This window comes from Dermacentor silvarum, chromosome 2 (assembly GCF_013339745.2).
Source record: "Dermacentor silvarum isolate Dsil-2018 chromosome 2, BIME_Dsil_1.4, whole genome shotgun sequence".
Taxonomy (NCBI): Eukaryota; Metazoa; Arthropoda; class Arachnida; order Ixodida; family Ixodidae; genus Dermacentor; species Dermacentor silvarum.
In genome coordinates this window covers 48,478,707-48,489,346 of record NC_051155.1, presented here as the reverse complement: position 1 = coordinate 48,489,346, position 10,640 = coordinate 48,478,707, and the positions used below count along the sequence as shown (strand labels likewise).

The window sequence follows — 10,640 nt, the reverse complement described above, 5'->3', positions numbered from 1 at the left end:
GCCTGAAGTTCAGCTTCAAGCTGCGCAACCCTCTTCTGTAGAGCTGCTTGTATCAACTGACCTGCAATAGTGCACTGAAATTTGGTCTAAAGCAGTTGGCAATGCTAAACAGGCAAGAGCGGGGCTAGGTGGTGCTTTATATTGAAGGTGTCACGCTGATACAGAAAATGCATGCACGGAACAGCCTGTTTGCTGTACTCTGTATGTGTATTCTGTATCAGTGTGCTATCTCCACTAGTTTTAAATAGCATGGTTAAGAATGCACTGCTGACAGCAAATGAACTGCATGAAAGCAGGGAGGCTCAACACAGAAACATTAGATAAGCACAGGAATATGTAACATTCCTGCATGTTTTTTTTCCCTTCATGCAGTTCATTTTCTCTCACTTTGCACGAGTTGTACGCAAATCAGTGCGATTACGGGTATAACGTATTGCTATTTACAAAACAAAGGAGCTCAACCTCCTTGCAACATGAAAACTTGCATTAAAAGAAAGGTAGCGTCAGCTTGCGTAGGTATGAAGCTATGTACAAATGAGGCATTGAATGATGGCACACTACAAAATTCGAACAAAACTGTTTAGCTCACCAGCCTCTGTATTTACTGGCTGGAATGGGACAGGAATCTGCGTGTCTGGTTGCATATCAGGAACATCTGCGTGGAGCACATAGCAAGGTGACAACCAGCAATGTAGGGAGGCATTGTTATCTCACATGGGGAATATGCATGCTTTGGCCCACACAAAATCACTGCCTGTGTGCTTGGATCAGCTGTTGGCACAGCTTTATTAAACATGAAAGTAAGTTTATACCATATATTGCAACATAAAAAAGATTGTAAATTACGAAATATAAGATATCTCTGTGCTGTCTGCACAACCTATCTCATCTATATGTGAACACTTGAAGAGCATAAGTATACAAATTACCAGCTGGTGGAAAGGTCGGAGCTCACAGATGGGAGAAACTTACAATTCTCGGGGTCCACTGGCTGGGGTTCGACATCGACCTGTGTGTTTTTCTTGACTTTGGGGCCATCTGGGTAGGATACATGAACATAATGACAAATGATAACTCAAGGATTGTTTTCATTGCAATAATCGAATTTGACTTGAAGGCTGTGAATAGCATTCAAAATCATTAGTCCTATTGAACACCATGAGCATACCAGTACTGTCCACTCTTGTTCTTTTAGGGGGTGGCTTGCGTGGCTTTGCAACTGGTCGATGCAAAAAGATGCTTGGCGTCGCAAATGGCCTTAGCTTTTTTTTCACCGGTATTCTTGAGAATAATCGGTTCAAACTGGTCTTCCGTGAAATGGTCCTGTAGCAGAGTTGGAAATGACTTTCTGAACATGTTGTAAAGCGAAGATAACAACGCGTGCAGGTATAGAGAAGTCTAAAAATAGAACTCACTGCTGAAATTTATGAACTTTTATCGCTATAATAATAATAGTAATTGCTGGGGTTTTACGTGCCAAAACAACGATATAATTAAGAGGCACGCCGTAGTGGAGGGCTCCGGTAATTTCGACTACCTGGGGTTCTATTACTTGCACTGAATCCGCGCAGTAGACGGGCCTCTAGCATTTTCGCCTCCATCGAAAATGCGACCGCCGCGGTCGAGATCGCACCGCGTCTTTCCGGTCAGCAGCCGAGCATCGTAACCACCGTAACTACTATACCACGGCGGTGGACAAATTTTTATCTCATGCAACACAATGAGGATATTTGTCGGCGAGTTGTGGCGCTTCCGTCGCTCTATTTACTTGCATGCTAGGCTCGTACTGCATGACCTACGTCAGAGGGTTCATAATGCACTAAGATGAATAATCTCTACAAATGTGGGCCATCAAAATCAGCGCGCACGAATGAAATACTATCGCAGCTCGGCACATGCACGCGTACGCTTTTTCTTGCGCCTTTGTGTCGCGTTACTTACCTCGCATAGTCGTGCAGCTGCCGACGGTCTTACCGTCCAATTCTGTGCAGCCACACTTTCTTCCAGTCAGGTTCTGTTGGCCCCGCGGGATGCAAAATAACTTCTTGCCGTCCTCCGTCCGGCACCCAACCGCACAAGGCATATCGGACCTTCCGGAACGAAATCACCGCAGCAATGTGCACAGCGGAACAGGCGAAGCGAGCGCTCTCCTCCCGGGGTGCTGGAACTTTCATGGCGGTTAAAGGTCACGTGTCGCACATCAGCCTATCGCCGGCGCCGTCTGCTTCATGAAAGCGTTTCGGTACTTTGGAATTATTGAGGGACTTTACTTGGAACATCTATGCCCCGCCTCTCGGTTGCCAGCTCTCAACAGACGTCGCGTCCCCAAATCGGAGTGTGGATGCCGGCACATGCGAACCGCTCGAGCTAACTAATCAGAAAATTAACTAATAAGAAAACAAACGTAATAACAAAATCCTGGCTAGGGCCAAACTTTTGCTGGTCGCCAGCACACAAACGCTGCGACCGCGCTGTTGCATGTTGCCAGTCGCTGGTTATCTGTTTTGCCAGCCAGAGGGCGCATGCGTACGGCACCGCTCGAGCGGTCCCAGCGTGAATCGAATTTTGTGCCCGGTTGCTCCAACCGCCCGCCGCCACTGAACCGCCCGCGTGCGGTGCGGCTTGCGGCGCTGGGCGGCTCGACCGTGTACAGGCCATAAGCGAACTTCTCAAGTTTATGCAGCCGATAAAACTACTATCCCTACTCCTTATAGCTCTCTACTAATTTGCTATCGCAATTGATGCTTCGCCTTTCGAGTGAAACTTCGACATTTTTTAGTCATTCGGAAGACCGAATTTTCGAGTTCCCAGTTTCTGGCTTCTCAGCTCCCCGGCATTATTTTTCGCGCGTTCTACCGGAGCAAGCAACACACTCGCGTGTTATCACTCTTGGCAATCGCTCGTCGCATTTTCGACAAGCATGAGTACCGAAAGAAAGCATATTTTGTTGGGGGGGGGGGCATAAAATGCGTCACACACGTCCGTAAGATTCAGTACACGCGAAACGAACTGCGCACCACGGCCGAGCTGCTTTCCGCTAACTGCGCCACAGCGCCCTGTGCGGCCAGCGCGCCCAAGAAGTACCGAAATTAAATTTCAGTAATGTTGGGCGCCCGAGAAAGCGCCATAAACTCGTCCTAGCAGAATTCAGTACACGCGAAACTAACTGCGTCACACGGCCGAGCTGCTTTTCGCTAACTGCGTCACAAAGCCAGGTGCGGCCCCCTAAAATGCCCCAAAACTACCGAACTAAGTTACAATAATGCTAGGGCCCATAGCAAGCGTTGCAAAAAATTACCGGCTCTCCCGCAATCGAGAGTAGTTGTAGTGTGAGGAAGAAGATTGGCAGGCTGAACAGCCCCGTTGCCATCGTGTGGCTCGTATCCCAGTTCGCACACTGGCTACGCCCTACCTGCTGGTGCTGCGTTTATCGCTGCTGCTCTACGGCCCGAATACACCCCTTTTACAATTGGTGGAAGTGCGGGGCACGACTAACAGCCATGTGCGTCCGTCATTGTGATAGTTGCGGTGGTATAAAAGTGCGTCGCGGATTGCGAAATAGTGTGCCTGTCGGCGTAACCCTCGAGTTGCCGAAGCTGTCGGAAGGTATGACAAGATATCGAATATCATGACGATCCATGGGTCCTTTCGTTGCTCCAAGGCCCTGTCCATGATGTAAAGTGGTGGGATATCATGACTGTCGGTAGAAGTACTGGTATCGGACGTAACTGAGAAGCTCGAGAGGGGCATCGGCGTCAGAGTGTCGGCGTGCAGAGCGATAGACGACACGGATATCGTATTCCTGGAGGCGGAGGGGCCACCGAGCGAGGCGACCCGACGGGTCTTTGAGGTTAGACAACCAGCAAAGAGCGTGATGATCCGTCACCACATAAAAGATATGGTCGAAATTTTTGAAGAGCCCATACGATGGCCAGACACTCGTTTTCTGTTACTGAGTAATTTGCCTCAGGTTTTGTAAGGGCACGACTGGCAGAAGCGACCACGTATTCGGCATTAGTGTTCTTACGTTGTGCGAGCACGGCACCAAGGCCTACACCACTGACGTCAGTGTGAAGTTCTGTAGGTGCGCTTGGATCAAAATTGTGCAAGACTGGCGGAGACGTAAGTAGGCGGCGAAGATTCGTAAACGCATCATCAGAGGCTTCCGACCAAGTAGAAAGTTTCATTGTCGCATTGGAGAAGTTGGTTTAGGGGTGCGATCACAGTAGCAAAATTGCGAAGAAATGGTAGAATATAGGAGCATAGACCAATGAAGCTGCGTAGTGCTTTCAAGTTAGTTGGCTTCGGGAATTCGGATACGGCACGAAGTTTAGCAGGGTCGGGAATAATGCCTCCTTTGGGGACAACGTGACCTAGTATAGTCAGTTTTCTAGCTGCAAATAAGTACTTTTTCAAGCTAAGCTGGAGACCAGCATTCCGGAGACAGGTCAAAACGTGATGAAAACGGCGAAGATGGGTCGGAAAATCTGGGGAAAAGACGACAACATCTTCGAGGTAGCAGAGACAAGTATGCCACTTTACGCCGCGCAGGATGCCGTCCATCATGCGTTGAAAGGTGGTGGGCGCGTTGCAGAGACCGAACGGCATTACAGTGAATTCATACAAGCCATCTGGTGTCACAAACGTGGTTTTTGAACAGTGAGCGTCAGCCATAAGAGCCTACCGGTAGCCAGAGCGGAGATATAAGGAGGAAAACAAACTCCGCTCCTTGTGAACAGTCAAGTGCGTCGTCTATACGTTGCAACGGGTATACATTCTTTCGAGTAATCTTGTTAAGCCTTCGATAATCAACGCAAAATCGCATGGTGCGATCTTTTTCTTAAAGGGCCCCTAAACAGCCCCGAGGTAAAATTTTAGTTGTGGTGTTGCAGTTGTGCACGAGTCTACAGCGAACACGTAGCCGCGAGAATTTTTCGAAATGGTGCCCTAATAGCGGAGTTACACGCGTTTGATGAGCGAAACACGGCCCTCGCTCGCTTCGCTCTTTCCTTCGCGGCTCTGCTCGTCGGCTAGTATCTCTCCTCGCCGAGTGCTCCTCCAGATGTCACGTGACAAACGTCATCGCCAACGCAGTTCTCAAATCCGGTTAAGGCACGTCCACGCTAGCGGCAAATATACCCACGGCGAACCGGCCTCCAGTGCAGTAGGACGTCTGCCGCGCGAGGTGTCCAAAGTAGACGGCAATTCGGCCGGCGCACCGACCGCCGTACGACCGACGGACCAATCGACGAAAACATCGGCTGCAGCTTCTGTTCCAAGCAAAATAATTTACACTAGATAAAGGGATGCATAAATTGTACATTTTATGAAAAACGATATCAACTGTTAAAGGTTAAACATGAAGGAGAGCTCCGATACTTCTCGAGCTCAGCTGCAGTGCACGGCTACCGACGGCAGACGACCGGCTCGGCTGTGCTCGCATCGCAGCCGACAGCCGCTCGCCCTCACCTCGACGCCATCAGTCTTGTTCGCCCCAACCCCGTCGCTTTTCTTCGCCGCCTATCGCCTACCGGATGCCGCCGGAAAACTAGGCACTGCAGCTTCTGGAGGTGAAGCTGCGTTGTCGACCCTGCCCTCACATCCTCTGCTCACGCTGCCTACGAACAAAAACCTTATTGACGTTGACGTCGACGGCTATCCTGTCACTGCACTGATCGATACAGGGGCCCATATTTCAATTATGAGTGCTGCCTTCCGACGACGACTCCGAAATCTTCTCCCCCCAGCGTCGGCACGCGTCGTCCGCGTTGCGGATGGCGGTACTGTCCCTATCGTCGGCATGTGTACGGCACGTGTCAGCATCGCCGGCCGCCACACTCCTGTCCTCTTCACCGTACTTGCTCATTGCCCCCGCGACCTAATTCTCGGACTCGATTTTCTTTCTGCGCATTCTGCTGTTATTGACTGCTCTGCCAGTACCCTTCGCCTTGAGTTGCCGATTATCGCAGAACCTCCTGATGAACCCAAGTGCCGCTTACACCCCAACGGCTTTATTCACCTACCACCAAAGTCAATGGCCTATATTGAACTGTTGTCTACCCCAACTGTTCCTGATGGCGAGTACCTCGTCACTCCTCTGCCCGACATTCCACTACAGTATGACGTCACCGTGCCTCATAGTATTCTTAGTATTACTAATAACTGCACTCGCATGCCTATCTATTACTTTGGATTGGCAAAACAAATTCTCCCGCAAGGTATTTGCCTTGCCAACGTTGATTGCCTCGGCGACCATCAAGTGGCAGCTTTATCAACCGATGGTTCTTCCGAGCTTGGCGTGCCCCTCGCGCCAGCCTCGGGCGCCGATCCCAACATAAAGAAAATGGTTGCGGCGGACCTGTCCTCTACACAGGCTGAATACCTTTGCAAAGTGTTATCGGCCTACCGAGATATTTTCGACTTCGACGATCGCCCTTTAGGCCAGACGCTCGCGGTCAAGCATCGGATTTCTCGTGGCGATGCTACGCCTATTTACCGACGACCATATCGAGTTTCTGTGTCGGAACACCGAGTAATTCAAAATGAAGTGACCAAAATGCTAGATAAAGACATCATTGAGCCGTCGTCGAGTCCCTGGGCGTCACCTGTGGTGTTGGTTAAGAAGAAGGACGGCACGTGGCGCTTCTGTGTAGACTACCATCATTTGAACAAAATTACTAAAAAGGACGTCTACCCGCTCCCACGTATCGACGACGCCCTTGACAACCTTCAGGGTTCTAGCTATTTCGCTTGTATTGATCTTCGCTCTGGATACTGGCAGATTGCTGTTGACGATGTTTTCTCACTATCCCAGCTCCTTCATTTCGACGACGGGCAACGTCGTGATGCCTACATCAGAGCACTCATCGACCGTTTGGAACACTCTCCGGCCGATGCTACTCTACGCCTCTTCGTCCTCCGCGACAGGTACTCTGTACCGTCGTAACCTTTATCCGGACGGCTCTCAGTTCCTACTTGTAGTACCTAAACACATCCGCTCAACCGTTCTAGAAGAGCTTCACGACGCATCAACGGCAGGACACCTCGGCGTATCTCGAATCTATGACCGAGTACGTCGCCGTTTTTTCTGGCCGGGCCTTGCCCGTTTCGTACGGCGTTACGTCGCCGCTTGTGAGCTTTGCCAACGACGCAAGGAGCCTTCCCAGCTCCCCGCTGGTTACCTGCAGCCGCTCGACATCCCTGCCGAGCCGAGCCCTTCCATCGTGTCGGCTGAGACCTTCTCGGCCCATTTCCGGAATCTACGTCAGGAAACAAGTGGGTTGCCGTCGCTGCGGACTACGCGACCCGCTACGCCGTAACACGCGCTCTTCCGACCAGTTGTGCTACTGATGTCGCGGACTTCCTCTTACACGATATCATTCTGATGCATGGTGCTCCGCGTCAAATGCTCACCGACCATGGCCGTACGTTCTTGTCCAAAGTCATTGACAACATCATGCGTGCCTGCTCAATACAGCATAAAATTACCACCTCCTACCACCCACAAACGAACGGCCTCACTGAGCGTTCGAACCGCACGCTTACAGACATGCTATCGAAATACGTTTCAGCCGACCACCGTGACTGGGACCCGGCTCTACTTTACATTACCTTTGCGTACAACTCTTCCCGTCTCGAAACTGCTGGCTTTTCCCCGTTTTACCTCTTGTATGGCCGAGAACCGACGCTACCACTAGACACTGTGCTTCCGTCCACTAAAGCTTCAACTAGCGATTATGCCCGTGATGCAATCGCCCGTGCTGACCATGCTCGCTAACTTGCGCCTGCTCGTCTGCAAGTGTCTCAAGAAAAACAGAAACAACGCTACGACCTCCGTCACCGCGATGTGCATTTTGCGACCCGGCACCCTCGTGTTGCTTTGGTCACCATCGCGTAAAGTTGGCCTTTGTGAAAGACTGCTCTCCTGTTACACAGGCCCATATCGCGTGCTCCGCCAAGTGACCGATGGCACCTATGCAATCGTTCTAGCCACGCCCACTACGTCGTCCGCTGTGACCACCAGTGATATTGTCCACGTCGCCCGACTCAAACTCTACAACTCTTCAAGCGCCTTGGATATTTAACAGCACCGCGACGGCGCTTTTGCCGCCGGGGGGGGGGGGGGGGTAGTATTACGATATAATCGAAAGATGTTCAAGAGACGAGCCGCCGCGAGAAAGACGATGAAGTGTGTCTGATCATTAAGTATTATTAAGTATTATTAAGTTATCATTATAAGTATTATGAGTATTATTATCATTTGGGGCCTCCTCCCTCGGCTATTGTCACAGAGACGTTTGTTGCGCAGTCTTTCAATTTTTAACAGAAACAAGACGATTACCCTGTTAATTATAGTAACCTTATTCTACCTATCAGATCAGTATTCATTTCACTGAAATTTGTTTCTCCAAATTCGTTAGTAACATTGTATTTTTTCTGACCTTGATAATAACTATATTTTTCACCTTTCGGTTAGTCTGACTGCTCGTTGGCACAATACTCTAGGTATACAAAATTTTCTTTGTTTTTGATTGTGCCTTCTTTACTTTGCGTATCTCATTGTCAAAAAGAATTTTTTTTTTAGCTACCTACTGCCGCCCGATTCTTGGCCTATCCCCCTCAGTGGGTGCGAGCCATGGTGAAGGATCATCATCATCATCATCATCATCTTGGTGCGAGCGAGTGTGGGCCTGGCTGTCTGGCTCCAGTGTAAATAGCCTCTTTCGTCTGTGTCGTTCCACACGTAACAATATCAGCATATTTTATTCCTTGTGTACAATTATTGCGAAGAGCGACAGCAACGGTAAGAAAATATTGCGGCTTGTGAGCGTCGGCGATTCATTCCCGAAGCGCCGCCCGCTTTAGCTTTGAAGTGAACCGGAGAAGGCCGGCCTACCGATGATTTCGGCGCCGTCGAGCGATCAGCGGCGGTGAGGCTGCCGCACAAATGGGTCCCGGTCTCATCCTCTCTACGGCAAGGAAATCTCGCCGTTCGCGAGCAAAACCGCCGTCGAACCGCGGCCCGCGAATGGCAAACGGCGTGCGGTGATTTACCGTGCCGGTAACGTGGACGTGCCGCTGCCGTGCCGGCCCGTGCTCGTGCGAAGCGTGCCGCTATGGACCCTTCGTTGCGCGCACGTCTAGAAAGGCCATCACTGTCGCACTCTGTTCGCGCAGCTAACCAGACCGCTAAGCACGACTGTGTTGGAACGTGACCGATATGGCGCTTGCGTTGCGGGCTGTAATTACCGATTCGATTCGCAAGTGCGCACAAGCGAGCAACACGACGAGGAAGAGCAGGGAGCGCGCGTACCTACTAGCAGACAAACCGGAAGTCGTAGGTTCTTGTTCGACCAACTGGCATCGTCCCCGACGCTGACATCACCAGATTCACCCTGCTGACATCGTGACGACCGCTGGGGTTACCGGAAAGGCGAGGGGAGGAGGACGGCATTGTTTTTGATTTTGTGGCGCGCCCGCGGCGCGTAGCGCTGCAGCGTTTGGCATTGTTGATCGTGAAGGCATTCAGAACTCCATGCGCGTGTTTACTTGAAATATTAAAAAATATTGGAGGTGGTTTAGGGGTCCATTAACGAATGGCTTAACAGAACGATTCAACAGAACTCTTGGTGACATGCTATCAATGTATGTGGCGTCAGACCACTCCAACTGGGATCTTGTACTTCCCTTCGTCACATAGGCATATAACACTGCCTCCCAAGCCACTACCGGGTTCTCACCATTCCTTATGCTTTACGGCCGCGAGCCCTCCAGCACCATTGATATGGTTCTTCCGTACTAGCCGGACCCTGCCGACTGCTCACCTGTTGCTACGGTAGCTCAGCACGCCGAGAAATGCCGACAAATGGCCCCTTCTTTGATGACGTCTACTCAACAGTTTTCGCCAAAAACAGCGTCATGACCTCAAACCACCTCCTCACCCTTGCGCCATCGACTCCCTCGTGTGGCTTTGTGTCTCGCCTGTTGCTGCTCGTGGCCTTTCGTCGAAGCTCCTTCCCAACTACCACGGACCCTACCGCGTGGTTGCGCAAATATCACCAATTAATTACGTGGTCGAAGCCGTGTCGCCATCTTCCGATCTCCGTCATCGCGGGCGAGAGACTATGCACATTGACCGGCTCAAGCCGTACTACTATCCGCTGAACTCTCCCTAGGTCGCCAGGATGGCTTCTCTTCCATACCGGGGGTGATTGTGAGGAAGAAGATCGGCGCGCCGAACAGCCCCGTTGCCATCGTGTGCCTCGTACCCAGTTCGCTCTCTGGCTACGCCCTACCTGCTGGTGCTGCGTTTCTCGCTGATGTTCTACGACCCTAATAAACTTCAGGGGCGGATCCAGGTTTTTTCTGAGGGGGGGTCAGCTTCTGTCAATGATGATGATGATGATGATAGTAGCCTTTCTTATTTACCGAAATTCACCGTTTCTACTCACGATAAACCCATGTTTTATACGTCTAGAGCAACACCTGTAGCCCACCGTGGTGGCTCAGTCAGCTCAGGCGTTGCGCTGCTGAGCGCAACGCCTCGGTCATGGCGGCCGCATGGCCATGGCGGCCATCCCGGCCGTGGCGGCCGCATTTCGAACCAGGCGAAATGCAAAAAATGCCCGTGTGCGTGCTTT

At 51.0% G+C, this 10,640-nt stretch overlaps 1 long non-coding RNA gene across 1 annotated transcript; it reads right to left on the bottom strand.

The window, feature by feature from the left end:
- Window positions 1-586: 586 nt before the first annotated feature.
- LOC125943628 (uncharacterized) lies at window positions 587-1,685 on the bottom strand. The gene is made up of 3 exons (XR_007465805.1): window positions 1,169-1,685; window positions 973-1,038; window positions 587-655 (listed from the first exon to the last, which is right to left on the bottom strand). It is a non-coding gene; the product is annotated as an uncharacterized LOC125943628 (long non-coding RNA).
- Between the last annotated feature and the right edge of the window lie 8,955 nt (window positions 1,686-10,640).